Genomic DNA, 24,333 nt, shown 5'->3' with positions numbered 1-24,333 from the left:
GTGTGTCCTATTTCCCCCTTTTGGTTTTTCTGCCTATTGATGCCTACCACATTCCCTGCAATGGTGGAATTTATTAGAGTTGCCACATTACAGACAGACAGAAATGCCATTATTTGAACTTTGCTCAGCTAACAAATGCCAGGGATTGTTTTTTCCTTTTTTGGAAAATTGGTACTATATTTGCTCTTCATTATTTTCCCTATGACTTCTCAAATTTATCTTTGGGATAGTAAATTATTTGCTTTGAGTTTCTCAGATGAAAGTTGCTCAAAATATGTGCCTGTTTTCCTAATTGTTCAGTTTTACAGAATTTATTATATTAATTTTTTACCCAGTGAATATGAGCAGTGAATATCTGAGAGTCAAGTCCATCATTCAAGAATGGGTATAATAAGATGTCTCCCTTGGGTTTTGTTAAGATAGTCATAGCAATATTCAGTGAAAATCATTGTTAACTTTGTTTCTTTAAATCTTCTTATCTTGAAAAAACCTCCAAGTTATTGATCCAGTGAAAATTTTGTGAAATAAATCAGAGAACTTTGTCCCAAGTAGCCAAATCCTGGGAACTGGGTCTGGGCTGTAATAAACGATTTTCTAGTGTATTCTTGTGTGGCCCTAAGAACCATTCAGTACCCACTGGCAAAGAATTCACTACCACATAACAGCAACTCCTATCAAACCTGACAAAATCACTACACCTAACACATTGCTAGTATGGTATTTATCTAGAAAGGATGTCATGTAAAATATCAAATGAAAGCTGGTGACACACCAGGCATTAATAGCATTGTGCTATGTATGTACGGATGGTGTTTAAAGAATTATGTATGTGTGCTGGAAATATGTTCCTAAAATATGTCTGGAGGCAGAGTTGAAAAACAAGTTTGTCTTAGACAAATGAATATTGCCTGGATCTCGAATGTAAATTAAGCAGGGTGAGCCAGATACAATCAGCTATTCATTTGCACCTGAGGTAAACACCAGTTACCAGGAGGAAGAGGAAACATTGTGGTGTCAGCTTGCTGGAGCGCAAACAGCAGGAAGAAGAACTTTATCAAGGGATATACTTCTAAAGTTTATTGGACTATAAGAAAGGGAGAGAACCCCTTTGTTAGCCATCACTTAGGGGACAAGGAGGTCAGTGCTCTCTGTATCTTTGAACGGTGGATCCTCTACGTAGGTGGGTGATGCTGAATGGCTGCTTTAGGTAAGAGACTTCTCTTAGGCAAGGGTGCTGCCTGTTGAGTTAAGTCACTAGGAAGTGTGGTTATCCTTTTGTTTTATTTGTAACCATTTTCTGTTTCTATTATCTCTACTGAGTTTCACCTAAATCTCTGATCTTTATTAAGCAGTTTATTCTTGTTATAAATTCAAATTCAGCCTCAGTGCTGTTATATTAAAGTGAGATGTGAGTCCTCAGCTGAGCCAACAGGCTGCTGTAGCTCTACCTCTTTGGAGACAGTGGACAGGGTACTTTCTGTAAGTGCCCAGCACTAAGGGCTGGATGCTGCAGAGGAACACCCTTCTGGGAAGGGCGGGTTTTGTAACTGGGGGCAGCAAGGGTCACCTTCAAGGAATGGAAAGAAGTGTCAGAATCCTGAGTTTGTTGGACTGGTTGACAGACTGCAGTATCAGGGAGCTGACACAATTTAGCAGAAGCAAGTCTCTCTCTCTCTCTTGCTAAGGCAGAGGGGTAACAAGGTGATTTACAGTTCTGGATGCCCCAAGAAAGCATCACACCTTGTCCTCCCCTAATAATAATACACAAATCATTTTAGAAAAATAAAGGAGAAAGGGACTGAAATCTTATCATTTACTTGTATTACTGTAGCGCCTAGACCAGGACCGCATTGTGCTAAGTGCAAACACAGAACAAAAAGACAATCCCTACCCCAAGGGGCTAACAATCTAAGTATAAGACAAGAGACAACAGATGGCCACAAATAGATGGGGGAGTACATGTAAGTAATGAGAGTTTATTGGTCAGCATGATAGACTGTGAAAATGGACAATGAGATAGCTTTGCAGATGTTTATAGGGAGCATCTCCCAACCAGGTGGGGCAGCATGGGAGAAAACATAAAGGTGAAAATTTAACAAGGGGGTAGTGGAGGCTGGCATCACAAGTCAATCAGAGGTGGGCACTAGCAGCTCGATAGCAAATGGGAGTTGTCTGTCTTCTCAGGCTCTCTTGGCTCTCCCAGCTGTGAACCAGAATGTCTCCCATTTGCAAGATACTCTCATAATGCTTTTCTCTTCCTGCATGTGGTTTCCTGAGTGAGGTATCACCTGCCACCATATCTCTGCTCTCTGTCTTTTTGTTGCTCCAAAAGTTACTATGATCTCAAGGAGGTTATCCAGCACATACTACTTGATGTTTTTCTCCCCCCACTTGAACTTTAACTGCTTGTGCTGAAAGGAGACATTCTTTCCCAAAATTTCTTCTGCTGGAAGACAGAAAGATGCCTGTATCTCCACATGCAAAAGGTTCCCCCAATAGCTCTCTGTTCCTTAGTCATTCTTTCATACATACATCTTCCTCTCTCTCACATGCACACTTACATCTTCCCGCTCAGACTTGAAATGAGATGAAGAGTCAATGAAGCAGAGAGATACTGGAAAGTAATTGGGCCTGGCAGAAGCTTCAGAGGCGAAGGATCTTGCAATGACAGTGATGAGATTATGTGAAAGACAGAGGAAAAGCCATTGCTAAACAAATAGAGGGAGTAAAGTGAGAGTGGGCCAGTACAGACAGTGATGTCACAGCTGCAGCCAGAGGAGACCCTGAGTTCATTAGGGCACCATCCCATGTCCTTGCCCAGTGCTGCTTGGTTTGGAGTAAGAGCAACAGTGTGGAGACTCAGAACCCTAGGGAGACAACTTGAGCCTCCATGGGGAAAATATACATTTGGAACAAATGGCTGACTGCCCGCCTTACTATGTGGATTGGAAGCCTTCCCCCATCTGGCATGATAGAGCATTTGAGGTGCATTGTGAAAGAGAAGGTCATACATTAAATCTTGGGTCTGGCAAGTAGGAGTCCAAATGAGTTGCCTTGCTGGGTGCTCTAGATTTGTTTGAAGCAGTCCTGAGAAAATTCTCTATATTAAAATATTAACTACTTTCACCTAACCACCCTGGGAGAATGGGATAGCAAAGAACAATGTGCCAGGGTATCTTGCCAATGCAGCTGCTAGAGTCTGGCATCTCTTGCCGTGAGGCCTGGTTTGGAGCATTCCCAGAATTAAATTGCTGGCATTCCCTGCATGAGTAATGAGCCAGAGCAGAGTCCTGGTTGCCTCTGTTTTGTACTACTTTGGTAGGATCTCCTTAGCTCCCACCCTCTCTCTACACCACCCATTAGAGTCGCAATTAGTGACCATGCTTATTGCATTCCTCTTTTCTTTTCAGTGAAGGGCAACACTCAATGCTCGTGTTATTTTGTCTTTCACCAGGCTGATTTAGGTAAAGGTCACAGATGAATGTGCTGGCCTGCATTTGGATTGTTTTATGTTATCGTTAGTTAGGATAATAAGCTAAATTATTAAGAATGACCTGCCAGCCTGTCAGTTGCCTATTAATAAGGTGTTTGTGTATGTCTGTGTGTACATGCGCACAAGTGCAAGAGAATGAACCTGTGCATGCAGCCAGACCACCCTGGGATGTGAGCTGAGTTGATCTGACAAGCCCAAGGAGTCAGCCCAGTGGCTCCTTTTCCCACCATCTCAGATTTCACCAATGAAAACCTCCTGCTGAAGTCAATGAGACAATTACTGTGGACCTTTCTGTAACTCCATGTCACACAGAGAGGGAGACGAGCAATTTTCTAGTTTCCAATCATTAGGTTAAGGATAACCTTGGATAAGGGACTCCAAACAGCCTTGTCATAACCTTTGAAAACTGAGCAGTGTTTTATCTGAAAGCAAAGTGGAGTTTAACCCCAAAGCAGAACCCAGTTACAGGCTTGTCTGTGACATAGCTTAATTTGTGACAGGAAGTCACTCCTTCTCCAAATGTCACTGGTTTATTTTCTTTCTCTGAAAGCGCCCCTTTTGGAGCACAGAGCACTCTCAATCATCTTCTCCACTCCACTTTTACTCCCATAAAAAGGATCTGTCATCTGGGATCCCTGCCAGAAGGGATCACTAGAGAGACAGACACAATGGGCCAAATTCCTCCCTGGTATAAGCTCATTTAAGTCAGTGGAGTTACACCAGGGGTGAAATTAGCTCAAGGGGCCTGCTTCCTTGCCAGGACTGAGTGCCCATCCCCTTCTGGTTTGGAGACAAGCTCAGTAAAATCAGCCTTTTCCTTATCCCCTTATATTGGAAACACGTGTATTTTGGATTCCTTGTTAGAGAGAAACTATATCAAACTTTGCATATATAAAAAAGTATTTGAATTCCCAAACCACCATCATACATGTGTAGACTTAAACAGGAAAATAAATCCATTTTAAAAGAACAGGTGGGGGGCTGGCTGTCTCAGGGGATTGGTAATGGGATAAGGATCCTTTCATGTCTGAGTTACTGCTTGCTTCAAATTTAAGCCATGGTAGTAGGATCTGCAGGTTGTCATCTGATGGCTGGATAATGTCCTAGTGAAATGTATTGGTTTCCACAGCAAAATAGGTACCCTTTGGTGACACTCCAGAAGCAACTATTGCAGAAATTTCCTTCCTTCACCAGTAGTTCAGTTTACAGGGCCCAAGTGAGATGGCTTCAGGATCAATTTACTACCACCAGAGTATGAATGGCAGGGCCCGCTTTAGTTAACAGATGTTTATCCTTTAATGTTTTGATGTGTTGTAGGGATACCCCAGGTTCATTAAGCGAATCCCAAATTTCAAGCCATGTGGCTGAGAGGACCAATCTTGCCTCCCATTAGGCCAACCCCTTGGTTTCCTTTACTACTGGTCAAGACTCCTGTGCTGAGTCTAAACCTTTTTTAGCCTGTGCCTCTAGTTTGTTCCTTGGGCTGATCCTGTAGTCACAGGTACAGGCTGTAGTTGGACTGTCCCCCCCAGCAACCACAGCAAAGCCACATATGTTCAGGCCTCAGCCTTATCTGTCCTCTCTCCAGCGCAGCCCCATGCTGGCTGAGCCATCCAGATGGCCTGCAGCTAGCCCCTTGTTCCCACTGGGGCAGGGCTGAATTCCTGCTTTGGGGTAACATTCTTCTTCTCCAGTGAGAGGTGGGATGGCAGCAGAAAGTCAGGAGTGGGATTTCCTCCCAGTCCCTTTGCCAGCCAGCACTCTGAGGCCAGCTACCCTCTCTGTCCACCCCCTAATAAACCAGGACAGCTGGGGCTGGCCCTTCCATGTGTCTGCAGCTGGATGCTAGCTTCTGGATGGAATGTTTGAGGCACCAATGCCCATTGCTGGTTATAGTTTTATTTTGTGGGGAACGGAGCTGTGTTTGTAGGGTGATGATAAGATTTGGTTAGACTAAGGGGCACTGATATCACAATGCTAATGCTATTGCAACATGTGATTGTGTAATTGAGCCAAGGTGACTTTATCTGAGCCTATTTCACTTTTCAATCTCATTTGTGCTTTGCATACTCCAGGGGATGTATCTGTCCTCTCTTCCTCACTCCTGGTTTAAACAATCTCTGTGATGCTATTTTAGTAGAGTTCTTGTTTGCTGAATAAAAAAAGAGTCTGGCTCCTTAGTGCAGAACAATGCTAGAGCTTTTGAAGGCATTAGTTAGTCTCCTCTTTCCCAAAAGGTTAAAGGGAGGGCTCATTTGGTTTGGAAACTCATTTCAGGGAATGAAATGGGGTAAATATCAGCAGTAATGGGGTGAAGTTGAGCAAATGAAAATTTGGACTAATATTAGCAAACATTTTAACTGTGAGGCCTCCTAGATTGTAGAGTATGCGTTGGAAAGAAATAGTGAAAGCTCCTTCATTGGAGCTTCATTTTGCAAAGCCCTGGAGAATATGCTTTAGAGATCAATTCTGTTTTGCATCCCACCTCCCCACTGGACGAACTTTTCTATCTGTGATTTCTGTGATGCTAGTAACTTTTTCCTGGGGAAAAAACAAACAGTGTAGATGTCTGAGGTATTATCAATCAAGTGAGAGAAGAAGCAAGGTGCCCAGGAAGAGAGGGACAGGCATTCTCTCTTTATCTTTGGATGTTCACCTCTGTAGGAAATCCTGTCTCCTCTTGCTCTCCCATCTTTCCACAGGAATTTCTGTATACAGCGGCTATTAGTCCCAGTGTCCAGTGTTGCAGGTTTGTTTGGGCTTTTTGAGTGGCTTCAGGCTGGCAAGGAACGGGAAGAAGGTGCTTGGGAAATCTCTCTCACTTGAGCAGCTGCCAGAGTTAATACACATGAGAGATTAGGTTTTGGGAAAATCTGCAAATCTCAAGTCTTGGCCATAATGACTGCAGCATCCAGAGTGAAACATTAGAGGCGTTGTGGCCATATTCATTAGACAGAATGAGAAACCATCTTAATGAAGGTGAAGTTTTTCATTTAGATGTTTGTCATCAGGTTTATCTGTCCCCTCTCCGCCTCTTGGGCAGATGCCTGTGTTGTCCAAGTGCCTCTTGAGAGGGAATAATTCAAAATCACTTCCCCTGCTACAAAAGGAACTTAATTTCAAATAGAGAAATTGTGTCATCATCTTAAAGTGCAGCAAGCTCTTAGAATGGTGGGATCTGTAAAGCAAAGTATCTCGGTGTAGTTGCTGGAGCCAAATAACCTCAAACTTCAGAGGAGTTTGGATCCAGACCTGGACCCAAACCCCAACTGTGAAGCCTGGGCCCGTCTCTTATAGTTTGGGAGCACCAATCAAACCTTTGAAACAAAATGCCAGCAAGTTACAGGAAACATTCTGTACTGTACCAACATTTTAGCTGATGTCACTGCACTCTATTGGTATCTGACAACTAGCAAGTATTGTTAATTGTCATTTCTATAATACTAAATAGTAACCTTTACTATTCATTAATGAATGTGAATGTTTACGAGTCAGTGGAAAAAACAAATTGCCAGCCAGATTGTGAAAATGCATATATAATTTATTTTAAAAGTGTTTAAAATTAGTGATAAAATGCTATGTTTGTAGGAACAAGTGCATACTTAACTCTGTGATAGTGGGACTGGGTCTGCTCTCAGTGTCACAGGTGTAAAGGTGTCAATCAGGAATAACTTCACTGAAGCCAATGGTATTACAACACTGTGAAGCTGGTGTGAGCGGAAACTGAGGCCCATTGGATATCACTATACTGCATATGTACCATTAATAAACTAAAGGCAGCTGTGGATTGCAATGATATTAATACCCGAAACCAGCTCTCTCCTCAGGTGATATCATGGCACTTGAAATCAGCTGGAATGTTTAAATAATAGCCTCAAGGTGAAAACAAAATGGAGCTGATGACAGGTTATATTTCGGATGAGGCCCTTGACTTTAGAACTCACTCCCCTGGTGGTGCAGCAGAGCCCATCTGTTATGAACTTCAGTTCACATTGCAAAACACATGTAATTTCCGAGGTCTTTGGGGTGATGGGGATGGATGACAGTTAATTTTGGTTGGCTGTGGAGCACTTTGATCAGTTTTCTAGGGTTGCCAACTCTTGCAATATTACAAGTCTCACAATATTTGGTGTTTTTATTACTGCCCCAGCTCTTGGAGGCAAGTGAATCTTTGAGAATCTCAGCTTTTGTTTAAAAGAAAGAAAAAAAGAAACCCTCATAGGTTCAGAGAAAAGCTTGAAAATATGAACAAAATGTACTCTAAAGGATGAGAAACCAGAAGGCAAAGAAAAAGAACCAAATATGTGTTGTTTTTAAATATTTCATGATTCTGGGACCTCACTTGTGGTTTCTAAATGCTTGGTATTGGCAATATGTATGGGGTTCAAATAAATAAATTAAAAGCTTATGGAGAAATAATTAACAGTGTATGGGACATCAACGGGATAATAAAAAATCAGGAAGGTGGGGGTGTGATATATACCCCCCAAAGTTCCCTGGGAGGAAAACGGGGCAGGAAGACTCTTGAGTTTTTCTAGAACAGCGGGGGGTGATCTGCGGCCCGCAGGCTGCAGATCGCCCACCACTGTTCTAGAGAAATAATCTTTTTTCTCATCCTGACACAGACCCAGAAGCAGAGCTGTGAGTCTTTGCAGAAGCTTCATCCAGCCCTTCAAAAATGGAAGTCAGCCTTTGAGGGGGAACTGAATTGTAGGCATCCCCGAGGAGTCCCCTCTCCCTGGCCCCTCCCAGAAAGCAGCCTGGGCAAGAGCACGGGAAAATTGTTCTCCAAAAGAAAATGCACTGAGTATTTTGCTCTTTGCTTTGCATTATCAAGCATTAATACTGCAGTTTCCCTGTTGGTGATTGATTAGATTAAATGCAGATTGTTCTTTCTCCTGGCATGAGCCGGAGGGTGCTGAAGAAGGAGGTGACTCTATTTATCATGGTAAAGGACATTGTCTGCCCTCTCTGAAGTTGACTGGCGAAGATTTCAAAGCCTTCCTTGTTTGTTTAAACTAGATGAAATGAACAGCATGAGCTTCCTTCCTCCATTGGAAAATGAAGTATATACTGAGGAATTTCTGAATCCGGAGACTTTACACAGCATTGCTTCTGCACCAACAATCTCGTTCTGTGTGGTGCCCCCTCAGAAAGACGGCACCAATGCCTCATACAGGGCCTGCTTCTGCTCCCATAAAAGGTGATAACGAAAATCCCATTTACTTTGTGTGGAGTAGGCTCTTAGCTTCTGATCATTGCGATAAAATAATTTGTATTTAAGCCTTTTAAAATGTCTTGTGATAGCTGCTGAAATCCTACATCCAGCTAGTAGTAGCAGAGCAGAATTGCAACAGAAGCAGCCCTGCCCCTTTCCCAAGAAGATACTGACTAGTAATAATAAGTGGACACCACTGCCCAAATTTACATTAACCTCCCCCAGCCTGTCTGTTCAGGTCTGATGATAATCAGCACTGTAATGTAGCTGCAAGAGAGGCAAGGAGTGACTTCCAGTATAGCCCCTCCTGGGCATGGCCTGGTGAAAGATTTTATTTTATTTTATTTTTAGAAAAGCTACTCTTTACAGATCACAAGGATCACCAGGGGACAGGGGGCATTTGGGTGCCTGCTTTTACATAGCCAGTTGAAGGGAGGAGGAGTTTAAGAAGAAATCTGTGGAACAGTGAGAGCAGAAATATGAGCTGAGATGTATTGCAGAGCCTTGAAGGTGAGGATGAGGTCTCTTGCCTACAATTAATGTCCATTTCTCTACTGCTTTCGCTATATTCTAATAAATCCATTCAGATCAGTGACATCTATAATAACCCACTCCAAGCCCACAGCCTGCAGTCGGTGAAATGTATTTCTTCCTTCAGTGCATCATGATATAAAGTAAATAATTATGTTTTAATATTTCACTTCCACCACCCAGAAAAATAAAATACTCAGAAATTTCCCAAAACAGAAATCAAATGCAAGCCACTTAATTACTAGCAAGTAAACAGAGTGATTCTTCCTCCTTAAAATACCTGAACATATTCATAATTAACTAATTAAGCCACCACATAAATGATTATTCAATATAAAAGAGAGATAGAGAGGCAGGAAAAAAAGAGAAGACATTATCAGCACACACATTCCTTTCTTCAGGAAAGGTAATGAATCGTTACAGGAGAGACGATAAGTAGAAAATAAGAAAAATCACGGCAATAATTAAGTTAACAATGTCTCCAGTTAAACCAACTAGTCTGTCTAAGTGATGGAAGACCACATATGAGACGTTCAACTGTTTCTCAGAACCCCCAAAGACTATGTTATGATGGAATGGTTGGTCTTCTTTGCCGAGATCCACAAATGTATTTAGGTGCCTAACTTCCATGGAAATCAATGGAAATTGGGAATGAGATGGGAGTTCCAGATTTTATCCATGGTACTAATACTGGCTCACTCTCTACAGCTTGGGCAAGTCCCATAGGTCAAAATATTCAAATGAGGGTGGCTAATGTTGTGCATCAAACTCCATATTTGTACCCAGACCGTGAGTGGGCCTTGCATGACTGCACAAGGGCTGCTCACAATGACAGACCCAAAACTGAGTGTTCTGCTATCAGAGGATAGATGAATAGCAGTAGTTCAGTGTTTGTGCAAGCAAACACAGGGACAAACATCATGAAGTAAGTTATGAGAGGTGCACAGGGTTTTAACCATACAGCTCCCATTACTTAGGAAACTACTGTAGTATCTCAGATAATTGCAAGGCAAATACTGATTTATTCACTGTATCTCGAATGGTCAATGTTGAGCTTTTAATGGTGCCCACTCTAATTCACAAGCAAATCAACGTACGTTTTGTAAATTTGCCAGCATTTATTTTATTTATAAGGATAAACTCAATCAGAAATCCTCATCATATTTAAAATGAATATACCTGCTCCTCAACTGGGGAGCTTTGCTAGCTCAAAACCCATATATATTTACTTTATATTTCTATATAATGCTTGTTGTGGGAGGCTTAACTCAAGGCACTTCCTAGGAAATGGATCATTCAGTAAATAAAAATAAAACTATTATTTAATTTCAAACACTGACAAATTAATGAATCAGGCACTAGGAGCATGATCACATCAACCATCTTTTTGTTCTGTGTTTGAATGGCGCTTTGTCAATGACTAGGGCTTCTAGGCACTACAGTATTACAAATAAGAAAAAATAACTCCATGAGATTATAGAGCAGGAACATCAGTCAGTGGAGACTTATCTGCAAGAGAAATAAACAAGAGAGGGGAGAAAGAGTAAATATTGAGGAGGAGCGACTCTTTCCTCTCATCTCTCTTCTGTATATCTCAGGTACTTATGTGACCCTCAGCATCTCCCATAAGTAAAAAGATTACAGCATTCTCTCTCTTCCTTCCCTGCCTCTCTTCCACCAAGAAGCACAGGGGTCTGCATGGGTTTCCTCTTCTTTAATGACTCTCCCAGATAGACATCATTGTTTCTTTCTATTTTCTTAGTGTATATTAGAAATAATTCATTCAAAGAGCAATTGAGAGATTGTAGAACGTAGGGAGATGTTAGCTCTTTGCTAGGAATCTGTGGAAAACTAAAGAGGGAAATATTCTCCAATAGGCTGAAAAACACAGACGGTCCAAATGGATTATGGAGACAAAGGTACCCCAGTAGTTGTACAAAGTCAGATGAATTCTTTTCCATTGTTTTAAACTAGTCTTTTTTTCCCGTGTAGTAAGGCAGCAGAGTACACAGATATCAGCTGTCTCTCCTTCTATAAGCTTAACCAATTTTTATAAAGCATTTGTGTGTTTTGATATTGGAACTGCTGCCATTTTTATAATTACTTGTGATGTACTGAAATGGTAGCATCTATGGACGAGCTTTGCTGAGATGTCGAATGAAGTTTTGGTCCTTCAGATTTCATTGTCTGAGAAAACTGTGCAGAGTGTGTGAGCCTTGATAACCTGAATTAATCAATAAGTTAAAGTGATATCCTACTCATGAGAGCTTTAGTTACTCTGCTCTATGTCTGAGATATTGTAATATTGGAAAGGGAAGTGCACTTTGTTTAGAAAACATTTAGCAAAAGGAATCCTTGGTGGCTAGAGGGGAAAAAAGAGAAATTGGAAATGAAAGCCCATGATGGGGAGCAAACATCCACTGCTGCGTATGGAATGCTTTGTGATTTTGTAAGTACTTAGTGAGAAATTTCCATTGGAAGGGTTTGTGGAGATAGTTTGACCAATACAGTTGGAACAGTTTGGGACTGTCACTGGAAACTATATCTGAGAGGGATGAAGGCTTATAAGAATCACTCATGAATCTGCTGCGAAAGCAGTTATTTTAAAGCCATTTGTGCAGTGTGCAGAACTTTGTGGACCCTTGCAAACAGTGAGTCTGCCTCTGTTCCTGCTGAAGTCAATAGGACCTACTGGAGGCTCAGCACATTTGAATGTCGAACCATATATTCAGGTGCCTAAATATAGATTTAGAACACTCATGGACTTTAAGGCCAGAAGGGACCATCATTATCATCTAGTCTGACTTTCTGCACACCACAGACCATTACCCACACACTCCTGTAAGAGACCCAGAATAGAAGCCTACCATTAGGCAGCTATTTTTGAAAATACTAGGTCTGATTTATTGGTGCCCAAGCTGTGTTCATCACAGGACTTGAGGTGTCAGGGAAAAAGGTGTCTATGTGCCACCTTTGTGCTTCCGTTCTTCTGGGAATGGTCAGGGACTGGTTTTGCCCATGATGCAGGTTAGAACTGCCTGAAGCCCAGCTGTCTATGGGCCCAAAGGACAATCCCAGCAGCTGGGAATTGTTGCTTCCTTTTACATAACTGTGCTCTATATGTAGCCCCTACTTCAAGGTCTGCAATGGATGGAGTGATTCTATACCATGCAGCGACTCCCTCTCTGGGGGAGAAATTACCCAGGTAGCCAACTCCACCAGCATTACAGTCCATTTGTGCTGTTGCAAAGGGGCTATAGGGTCCCAGTGATTTGGGCCTTCTGTTTTCTCCCAAGTTCTAGGTCTAAAGTGGTCGCTAGTGCTAATCCTCATCTGTTAGCGTGCATTCTTTATGCAGTGGGCCACTGACATGAAAGAGCAAGTTGAGGGTGAAAGAGGACAATGCAAACACATGTCCCATCATTAGACAAGAGGCACTCAATGGTGAAAGAAGAACTCCTCCTCATTGGGATGTGTCAAAGACAGGGCTTGGTGAAGTGCAAGGTGACAAAGCCTTGTTATCTTGCTGTGGGACAGGAGCATGATGCAATGAGCACTGCACTGTTCCTGACCATTTGACAGCAGTTAGGGCACCTGTCGCTTGGTGCTCACCTTATCAGTCTCATTTAGTACCTAGTATCTGCCTGGCGTCTTCTGGTGGAATGAGTCAATCTATACTCTTTGTTCTCCTTCCTTGTGCCTTTCTCTCCCTCTTCATGAACATATAGTTGTTCCTATCTTGGAGATTCTGTAAACAAAGCTAGTCCATGGGAGTGTGAGCACAGTGTGAGCATACATGTCTCCCGCTTGTCTGTAATACTTGAGCAGCAACCCAAGCACTATGGCTGGGAATGGCAGAAATAAATAATATTTTCTTTATTTTAAGTAGGAAGAAGGAAGCGGGGCTTGACAACAGTGGAAGCCTTACAGGGAAGAATGACAGGAGGCAGGGCGATTAATTAAATAAATAAACTGGCATCCTTCTCTGTGATTTGTAGAAGTATATCTAAGCATGGTTCTAGTGCTGGGACTGCCTTTGCTGGTTCCCCATTGCCTTGTCTCTTCTTCAAGTTGCTCATGAGTGGTCAACCTTCTGGCTGTAAACGTTACATGCACTTTATCCAGCTTATTTGCCATGCATAATGTCTTTGTGCTCGTGATGATGAAAAGCAACCATGAGTCAGTCTCCTCATCAGTAAACTACTTTGTGTTTTGTGAAGCCATCTTCAGCTTTCAGTATTTGAGATGCTTTTTGCCTGTGGCTCTCCTCCTTCCAGTATTCCTTGGCTCTGTTGCTTATTCAGTGTCATTCTAGGTTCAAATACCCTTCACTACTATTACACACATCTGGTTTCTCCCCCACCCCTGACCCCCATAGCTTTGTCTTTTTTAGGCAGGTCTTACAGCCAACCTCCCTTGTTCTGTTTTCCTTTGTGATGACTCATGTAAAGCTGTGTTTACCACTCATAAAGTTAGTGACTCTTTAGGGTTGAATCTTCAGGCTAAATTCTCCTCTCTGTTACATTAGTGCAACTCCACTTAATTCAACAGAACTGCTCCAGTTTAACTCAGGACAGTTTAGCCCTCCCTTTTAAACTCTCATAATAACTCTGTGTCTGCTAGCTCATTGTTTACCCTTGGCTGATAGGTATATGCTGACACCACAGAGGTTGGAGAGAGACGGACAACCATATACAGACAATCACAAAAATAGAGTGCAAAGCAGATTTTTGATGCCCCTTTCCTTTCAGAAATATTTTCCCTTCTCTCAGGCCATTAGATCCAAAGTCAGGACACTTTTCCTGTCTGGCGGGAGAGGGGCTGGTCTGATGAATAGGCTTCTGTCCTCACAAACCAAAATAGTTTTAATGAGGTTGGAGAGCTGTTGTCTTTGCTGAGTTGTGTGAATATGGGGTCAGATTCTGATCCAAGTTATGCTAGTGTGTTTCCAGAGTGACACCATTAAAAGGCAATTACTCGAGATTTACACGGGTGGAAATGGGATTAGAATCATCCCTATAGATTGCAAGCTGACAAAAATCTGGAGGAAAAGCAATGAGAAGGACAAATTCTCATCTCTGAATCCCAGTTCTGTTTCCTATTGTTTATTTTTTAATCCAGTTATCTATATCATTTATTTTCCCCTTGTAACATTACCATCCTGAGTTAATGTAGCACAATATAAAGACCATGTACAAACCTATTACCCAACTAACAAGTATACAGTTAAATATTAGAACATGATTAAGCAACTGTGTCCTGTATCCTGTGTCCTGCATGACTTGTATGTTATGGCAATTTACAGATGTTTGTATATTATTGATTGCAACAACAAAAAAAGTGTGACTGGATGTATTTTTTTAAATAAACAAGGTATTATTTTAATTAATAAAAAATGACAATGCTATATCCCTGCCATTCAAAGATCCTAAAATCTGCATTCTTTACAAACAGATTACAAATTATATGGGAGGATTGCTTCATTCTTCACTGGAATGCAGTGGCTTCTGGGTGGGAAGCTATAGCCTATAAACAGTGCACAGCAACACACAAGATCAGGAAGAAAGTGAAGAGTACCTTAGCCAACTGAAAATACAATACAGGAGAATTTCTGGTATAGGCAGGGCGTATTTACCCAGCTGGAATTGGCCTGAGTACTGAGACAGGCACACCTACTTATGTAAAAAGTGCCATGGTATGTTAATAATCACATCTTGTTATTTTTTTGTTCAGAAAGGGATATTTCCCAAGAAGACCTGAGATTCCAGATTTCAGAGCAGTGTAGAGTAATATGTTTTAGCCCCTGCTCAGAAGTTAAATGCTGCTAGAAAAAATTGGGGGAATAAATGTTAGAAAAATATATTTATTAATGAACAGAGGTCTGTGTGAGAGAGAGCACTGTACAGTATTTTTCTATGTAACATTGAGTTGAATTTCAGTGTTAATGGAAAAACAGAAATTGATCAGACTGATTACTCTCATTTAAAATAAATCTACAATATTTGAAAGGTTTCAGAGTAGCAGCTATGTTAGTCTGTATCTGCAAAAAGAAAAGGAGTACTTGTGGCACCTTAGAGACTCACAAATTTATTTGAGCATAAGCTTTCGTGAGCTACAGCTCACTTCATCAGATGCATGCAGTGGAAAATACAGTAGGGAGATATTATATACACAGAGAACATGAAACAATGGGTGTTACCATACACACTGTAACGAGAGTGATCAGGTAAGGTGAGCTATTACCAGCAGAAGTGCAGTGTCGCTATTGTATAATAATGTTACAAGAAATTACTTTAAAATACTACAAGACTTTCTATAAGGGTGGGGCCTGACACACTGGAGACAAGGAACAATGCTAGACTCCAAACACAACTCTCCCAGTGCCCCTAATCTTGACTTTCAGAGGCCCCGATACTTCCAATCTTGTAAAGAACCTCAGTGTTGATTTTCAGCAACCCATGCTACTCCAATCTCCTTGCATGCCTTACTTACAAAGACTGTCAACTGATGTGGTAGCTTTGTGTTAATGATGAATGACCTATATTCTGCCTATTTCGTGTTTTGGATGTAAGGCTTACTATACCATCAAGGGGCTCTGTTTTTTCTGTTCTGTGTTTGGGAGAGGAGCAGAAACTTTGCTTTCCGCTTCTTCCTGTTATGATAATGGACTCTTAGTGCTCATTAATGCTGCTTGAGTCAAACTGACCCATAGTCTCCAATTCCAATTTCAAGGCAGGCTTCACTTTGTCAGAATAAGGATACAGCAAGGGACTTGATGAACTGCAGATTGACACATGAAGCCAGCTCTAAATTGCATTAGGGTTCTTTGCAGTGGAGAATATAGCAAGATTGTTAGCTTTTCCTGGATCTAGGTCGGGTTTTAAAATGCAGCATTTGTACTGTATCTACTATACAGCAAAATGCTCAAGCTCCCTCCCTGTGCAAATGGAATATATCTCAGTCACACAGAGCAAACTGAAGGCATCAAGTACTTTAATAAAATGGAACTCACTATATACTTGGCTACAGTAAATGTTTAGCAACTGAAGACAAATACCTACGGTAGGAAATCTAGGACTATATTGTCTAATATTTTGCCAATTCTCACTGTCTTCTAACCAGGATAGTGACAGGAGGCTGCCAGGCACTCTTTCAGGCAAATTCCATTTTCATATAACACTAGCCAGTCTCAAGGAAGAGAATAATTGTACCCAGGCATTTTGAACCTTAGTCTGATGGTTTCACTGCATAGAAAGATTATTGCCCTTGGGCTGCAAAAGTGGATGGAGAATCTCATAAGAACAAGTTTTTCTTGTGATGTTTTGGCACTTTTGGTCACACTGAAATTCAAATGTCACCACACAATAAAGGCACTGCTTTAGCACCATAGATCAGAGTGTCTCAGTGCACTTTACAAACATCAGTGAAGTAAGCTACCCAATACCCCAGTGAGGTAGGAAAGCTTCTCCAGCATGCCTCAAACATTGCCCTACTGTGAGCATTTTTATTTAAAGGGTGGGAGGTAGTGTTACCTAGTGGTTAGAGGACTGAGACTTAGATTTTTCACAGCTGACTAGGGGACTTAGTCACATATGTACCATTGAAACTAAAAGTCCTAAATCTCCTGCTTTGAAAATTTCATCCTTCGCATTTTAGTCACAACTCTGCCATTTACTTGCCATACAACCTTGGGAATGCTAGTTAAGCCCAAATTTCCAAAAGCGTCCACTAATTTTAGACACCTCCATTTTTGGGTGCCCATATCAGAATTCCTACAGATGGATGCGTGGCTAAACCAGCAAACAAGATGATGGTTTAATCCAGTTCTCTGCAATAAAGAGGAAATAAATTAAAGCAATTTAAGAAGATAAGAACTAAGCTAACCTGAATCCCCAGATCTGTGTTCTAAGTATGAATAGCCACTCATGGAGTGATTTTTTAAAAGAAAAAACAAAGACTGAAGACAGCTGGCAGAACCCAGTCCCAGAAGACAGCTTCTGTAGGAGAAAATCCAGTAACAGTATCCACTGTCATCAGCCTGCCATACATATCAAAAATGACTGCAAGCTTGGAGATGTTCAACTAGACCCTCATTGTCCCGTAAAGAGACAGTGGATGAATACGAGTTTTTTTTTAATTAATTAAAATTGTACTACACTAGAACCCAGCGTTATGAGCACCAGAGTTATGAAGTGACAGGTCAAGCACACACCTCATTTGAAACTGGAAGTACACACTCAGGCAGCAGCAGAGACCAAAAAAAATGCAAATACAGTACAGTACTGTATTGAATGTAAACGACAAAAAAAAAATAAAGGGAAAGTTTAAAAAAAGATTTGACAAGGTGAGGAAACTGTTTCTCTGCTTGTTTCATTTAAATTAAGATGGTTACAAGCAACATTTTTCTTCATAGTAAAGTTTCAAAGTTGTATTAAGTCAATGCTCAGTTGTAAACTTTGAAAGAACAACCATAACATTTTGTTCAGAGTTACAAACATTTCAGAGTTATGAACAAACTCCATTCTTGAGGTGTTCATAACACTGAGGTTCTACTGTATTGTGACTGGGGAAAGAAGTGTGGCAGTGGCCATTTTGGAAAGATCAGACAGATAAGTGGACATGTAGCAGCAGCCATCTTGAGAGAGGTCCAACAACCAAGAAGTAAAGAAAAGAAGATCTAGATATTTGGGAAAGGAAAGAAATCCTCCAATACAAAGATTTCCCCCCAACTTTCCCTGCCCCCCAAAAAGCAAAGGCATGAAAGGGAGTAATTCTCCCTCCAGCAAACTAGCTATGGGGGCAGGTGGAGAAGCATCCAGTCAGTAAGGCTGACCTGCAGGACTATTGTTAGAAATAAAAAAAATGATGAATATGGAGATGAGGAAAGAGTTCTAGGCTTACATTAACAATTAAAAAAATATGAAATTGGTGACATTAATGGGAAAATATCAGATATGGAAACAGAGTTAAACAAGCAATCAGACAGCATTACTAATCTAGATGAAAGAATCGAAATAATTGAAAAAAAGAGGAAAAAAATGAAAGCAGAAGAAAAAGTCCAGAACCTGAAGAACAAGTTTAGTATATGGACTAAGACTTTACAATGAGTAACGAATATTATATAAATGATAAAGAAATATAGACTAGCTCCCAGAATATTTTACTCTGTGTGGTTATAAAATTATAGTTAACTTAATGTGGTTTATATTATAAACATTAATGACAAAATAGCAGGAGACCCAGATCCCCCCTATTGAAGTAAGTTTGATTTTAGAGTTTTCACAAACATTCTAAAATATATATTAATTAGAGAAGCACCACTGTCACGGGTAGGCGAGCTGGCTGGTCCTTTGAGGCATGCTGGGCTCAGCCTTGCCCAGGATTTAGCAGCTATCCCTCAGCCTCTGGCATTAGCTGGCAAGCTAGTTAGAGGCCACAACTGGCTGTAATGGGGCTTAATTAGAAAATTACCCCAATTACCTATTCTCTGCACCTGGGCTATGATTGATCGATTAATTGCCTGTTGGTTGGAAGAGGTGGAGCTTGGCCTTAAATAGAGCTGAGAGGGCAGCAGAGGGGAGGAGATTTTGGAGGGAAGAACAAGGGGAGCCTTCTCTTCCAGAAGAGCCTGAGGAAGGCAGGTAGAGAGCTGTGAGGGGGCCTAAGCTAGGGCTGAAGAGATGCCTAGGAAGGGTAGAAGAGTAAGTGGTTACAGGAGAAGCTTTGCAGTAGAGAATAAGGAAAGCTGTTGACTCTTTGGGGAAGGACTGTAGTGGGGGAATCTTGCTGGAGGACAAACAGAGGATTTTGTGGAGATTGCTAGGGACTGAAAGATTAATTCTGAGTATTTGATTTAGAGTTGGACCTTAGCTAACCTAGGAAGGGGACTGACTTGTGTGTGACTTGACCAAAGGGCTGAGTCTTGGAAGATCCCGGAAGGGAGTCTAAAAATGGCACCAGCTGGGATTTAACCTTGAGGCTGAGTGAGTGGGAGGTAAAGTCCCCTATAATGCCATCTCTGGGCACAGAGAGATGCCCCAGAGGTAAGGATGTGCATCTGCAGTCCCCTATGGTGGAAAATTAAGAATAAGTGAGTTCCAAAATGGTATAATTTGTAATACCCAGTGTTCTACAGATCTTAAGTTTAGATATGGCTTTGTTCTTAAGAAAACCCCACTCCAACAGGGACCTAACACAGGCATAGGGGAAGTAAAGAGAGCCTGGACTCCACAGCTAGAGGGGACTAAGTGGTAATGGGACAATGCGGAGGGAGGGAAACAGAGCATAAAAAACAGCATTTAAATATTATGTTAATAAAAAGGACTCAGGATCAGGTTACAACAATATAGATGTTTAAAATTCCCACATTGCTTTTGCTTTTTTTTAAAAAACTGTATTTGTTAGTAACTATCTAAAATCTCTTATTTAAAGAGGAGGAACAAATGTAATGGGGATCTGGCTGGGGGGATTCTCACCCCTTTTGGCAAAGGGTAATATACTGTACAAGAGCAAGCTTGGTACTTGTGGGGCAGTTTATTAATGACCTGACTGTTTAATGTTAAGGGGATGAGCAATCTAATGAAAAGGGTATGCTGCTCACTACAAAGGATTTTCCTAGTATCTAGTTACACAACATGCTTGAAGAAAAATGATAAATACCTGAATGCTTGTTGGACACCGCTACCATATGCCTCTCTAGGGCAATCTAATAGAAAAGGGCTGGACATGCTCTTTGCTAAACACTTCTCTTTTATTGTTTATGTACAATACATAGATACGGAGGGCAGATATATTTTAAGGGGACCTTGAAAGGTAAACTTCTCACCTTAAGCAATGTATATGCTGCCAATCAAGGGCGAATTTCTTTTTATCAGTTAGGGATTTAGAAAGATTTAGGGAAGGGGATTTTTGTGGGGGGGGCGCTTGACAAGGTGCTTATTCCCACTTTGGATCCATTGAATGTATACAGCTGGCATTTGGGAGGAGCAAGTCTAAATTTGAGTCACTTAGAAAATGAGGACCTGTTGGATGTCTGGCAGGAGACGAATCTGGATGTTGAGAGCTATACATCCAATTCACATGGAAACATAACAGAAAAAGGGTGAGTTCTAAAGTCCTGTATCAGCCTACAAAATGGGGTGGACTAGCTTAATTTTTTTTATTAGCATCACAATTAATAAGATGTAATCAGTGGGGCTAACAATAGACCATCCAAACACTGGGTAAAACTGAACATGACTGAAGACCAAATATTACTATTTCATAGTAATTGTTGAAATTTAGGTCACCAAAAATTAAAAAAATCATCCATTCATCTAGACACCGTACAGCTTTGTGCAAACTTTTAAATGCCTGTTCTGAGGCTCTCTCCCATAGTCAATTTAATTAATCAGTAATTTATCCATAGGAAATATCCAAGTGACTATTTGCTGTGGGTGAGAGCTGAGATTACTCAATTGGAACATCTGTTCCTGGGTCTTGATTTGAAATCCTATCAAGATATGTAATGTCAATAATATAAAGCTCCTATATTTTTAATATTTACAACTCTAATGTTTTGTTGTTTAAATCTTGATACCCCAAGGATCTATCTAGACCTTTAACCACATTTGAGGAATTGACCCAGGAGCAAGCTGCAACAAAGGCTTAATTTAATTTTCACTGAAAAATACCTTGATAAGAAAACAACCCAGATGGGAAAGGAACTTGGACAGAGAAATTGATCTGGATGAGTGGGTCACTATATGGGAAATGGGATAAATGTCTTCAATTTGTGTAGCTCGTAACAGAATTTTTATAAATTATTGTAGATATTTTACTCCAGTTAAGATTCATCCTAGTTTTGCTACTAGGGAGGAGCTCTGCTGGCACCTTTGTAGGGAAAGATGTACTTGTAGATGTGGAGGTTCTGTCTGGGAAATAGTTGGTTTTGGGAGAAAACTATTAAAGAGATTCATTTATGATAAAACACTAGCTTCCTAGCTGGTCAAGGGAGCTATATTTGATGCCCTAATAAGGAATTTACTTTTCTGAACAGAAAGGTAAAATTGTTTGTTAGCAGCTAGACTTGGTATTGCACATTATTGGAGAAAGTGACAACTTTTTCCTCTGAAACTGATCTAGTAGAATATGGACTGTCTGTGTAATGGAAAAACTGTCTCATTAAGTATGTACACAAGAGAAGCACCAAAAAGAAGATGGGTATTTAGAAAGTTGGCCACCTTGCTTAGCATACTCAGTGTCTTGCTAACAAGGGAGCCTCCTCTTCTATCTTTATCCAGGTTTTGAAAGTTAACTTGACCCTGAATAAGTAATGTATGATGTAATATATTAATCAGTGTCTTGTTTTTGTTTTGTTTTTTAATTACCTCATCTCTTATGGCTTAAGTTCTAGAGGTTTTAAGCAACCAAAACACCAACTTAGGTCAGGGGTGCCTGTGAATACTTAGCATCTCTGAAATCGAGTCCAGGTTGTCTCATTAGGCAGTCAGCATCTGAGGGGGCCAAAATCAATGGACCCCTTTGGAAGTGTTGGCCTTAATGTCTCTGTTCAGTTTTCTCCATTTGTGAAAGGGAGAACTCCCTTTCTCAGTGGCAGTGTGACTTGTAGCTTAATTCATTCACTAGTATTTGTAAAGTCTTTTGCAGGCCTTGGATGAAAGATGCTCTATTACTACAAAGTAGTAGGATTGTTTTGAAAACTCCTCCAATTGAGAGAAATTAGTAACCCCAGGAGGCTAAGCCAAAGTCTCAATTAAATGTCAATATCCTTGGCCACTGGCATCAAAGAAACTCTGACATTGCTCCAGAGACAGAAGGAGTTCAGCAATCCACAAATCCCCACATTTCTCTAAATCCAGGATTAATTAAAAATATGCTCAGTGAAGCTTGTGTCTCTGCAAAAGGGGGTCTGAGGGGCCTGATCAAAAGAAGACTAAACATTCACCAGGTCATGTTCCTAAATGCCCTCCTGAGGGCAGGTCCAATGAGGAAGAGGAACTTTCTAGCCTAAATATCACCAACCCAACTGAGGATCATTCAAATCAGTGCTTAAAATTCTCTGGAAAAAAGGGGGGAAAAATCCCCTCTGATTAACTTTGGCCTTTACAAGGTAACCCAGAGGTACGCTAGAGAAGTGGAAAAAGCTATTTAATACAGTGCCCTAGTGATGGGGAGAGACTGTACAACTGCATGTGGTGACAGTAAAGCTGATCATCCAGGAGTGGAAGTCTCTATTCCACCCCCAAAAAAGTAACTAATATTTTAAAAAGATCCCAAATTATTAACAGAATTCATATGTAGATTTACTTAACAATTTTAAGTTAAACAATATTGAGAGGCTTTTTTGCTGTGAATACCTGAGTATTTCTGGAACAAACACATAAAGAACAGGGAGTTGTGTTCCTGACAGATGGTGATGCTACATTAACTGTTTTAAGGGTAACTTGGAAGACTGAGAAGCCTTTTGGCAGCTGTAAAGTGTAGGGGGCCAGGTTGGTCCTTAGCTGGTTCTGGGACTGAGGGAACAAACTGATGACTTAAACTACTCCCCCAACATCTGATCCAAAACCAGGAGAAGGGGTGACACATTTGGGGCTGCAAGCAATTTTTCTATTTGATCTTTCAATACAAGAGGATTGTTTCCTTTTTTCCTCCAGTATCCCTTTTGTGGATTTGATATAGTTTTTTCTCCCCTACAGTGGTCATTTAACACCAGCATAAGACTGGAGGAGAAATTCAGCCAAAAAAGACCCCAAAACCCTGAGGCCACCAAAAGCAACCATGGATGACAGTTCTTGCCACAATTTAAATGTTTCAAGTTTGATGCAAGCTAAGTGCTCTTTAGACATTTTATATTGAAACAAAATGTAGTGGTGGTATTTGTAATGAAACGAAACAAATATAGGTGCAGCCTGCATTTCTTCAGCCCCAGCTTTGAAGCTCAGGAAGAAGGGGTTTCAGTTCAAATAAGGTTGCCAACTTTCTACTTGCGGGGGGGAGCACCCCTGCCCCTTCTCCAAGGCCTTTCCCTTACTCCATCCCCCCACTCCTTCTGTTGCTCACTCTCCCCACATTCACTTACTCATTTTCACTGGGCTGGCTCAAGGAGTTGGGGTGAGGACTCCAGCTGTGGGTGCAGGCTCCTGGATGGGGCCAGAAATGAGGTGTTCAGAGTGGGGCTCTGGGCTGAGACAGTGGGTTGGGATGCAGGAGGGGGTGAGGGCTGGGGCTGGAAATGAGTGGTCAGGGTGAGGAGGGGGCTCCAGGCTGGTGCAGGGGGGTGGGTGGGGCTGGGGATGAGGGGTTTAGAGTGTAGGAGGGAGCCCCAGGCTGGGACTGAGGGGTTCAGAGGGCAGGAGAGGGATCAGAGCTGGGGTGGGGGTTGGGGTGCAGGCTCTGGGGAGGGACTTGAGGTGCAGGAGGGTCTTCTGGGCTGGGACTGAGGGGTTTGGAGGGCAGAAGGGGATTGGGTTGAGGGGGTGAGGGCTCTGCCTGTGGGCAGAGGGGGGCAGGGATGAGAGATTTGGGGTATAGAAGGGGGCTCTGGGCTGAGGGGTTTGGAAGGCAGGAGGGGGATCAGGCTTAGGGGAAGGGGTTGGGACATAGAAGAGGGTCAGAGGTGCAGGCTCCAGATGGCATTTACCTCTGGCAGCTTCTGGAAGCAGCAGCACGTTCCATCTCTGGCTCCTATGCAGAGGCGCAGCCAGATGGTTCTGCATGCTGCAGTATCCCTGCAGCTCCCGTTGGCCATGGTTCCTGGTCAATAGGAGCAGCAAAGCTGGCACTTGGGGCAGTGCACAGAGCCCCCTGGCGGCTCCTACATGTAGGTGCCAGAGTGGGGACATGCTGCTGCTTCCAGGAGCTGTACAGATCCACGGCAAGAAGAGAGCCTGCCTTAGCCCTGCTGCACCACTGACTGGACTTTTAACGGCCTGTCAGCAGTGCTGACCGGAGCCGCCAGGATCTCTTTTCGATCAGGCATTCTGGGTCAAAAACCAGACACCTGGCAACCCTTTGTTCAAATGGGCTAAACTCAAAACCCAAACATCTCCTCTCCCCTACTTGTGGTGAACCAATATTTAGATGATTT

At 41.8% G+C, this 24,333-nt stretch overlaps 1 protein-coding gene and 1 long non-coding RNA gene across 3 annotated transcripts in view; both read left to right on the top strand.

Moving 5' to 3' along the window:
• Positions 1-24,333, top strand: part of CACNA1C (calcium voltage-gated channel subunit alpha1 C) — a 721,739-nt gene that overhangs the window by 382,306 nt on the left and 315,100 nt on the right. The gene's annotated exons all lie outside the window — the stretch shown is intronic.
• LOC122460860 lies at positions 18,836-23,332 on the top strand. Its single transcript, XR_006282433.1, has 3 exons — positions 18,836-18,883; positions 20,212-20,343; positions 22,943-23,332. It is a non-coding gene; the product is annotated as an uncharacterized LOC122460860 (long non-coding RNA).

The sequence above is a fragment of the Dermochelys coriacea genome, chromosome 1 (genome assembly GCF_009764565.3).
Source record: "Dermochelys coriacea isolate rDerCor1 chromosome 1, rDerCor1.pri.v4, whole genome shotgun sequence".
Classification (NCBI taxonomy): Eukaryota; Metazoa; Chordata; order Testudines; family Dermochelyidae; genus Dermochelys; species Dermochelys coriacea.
Note: the sequence above shows the minus strand (reverse complement) of the source record. Positions and strands in the feature narration are given on the sequence as shown.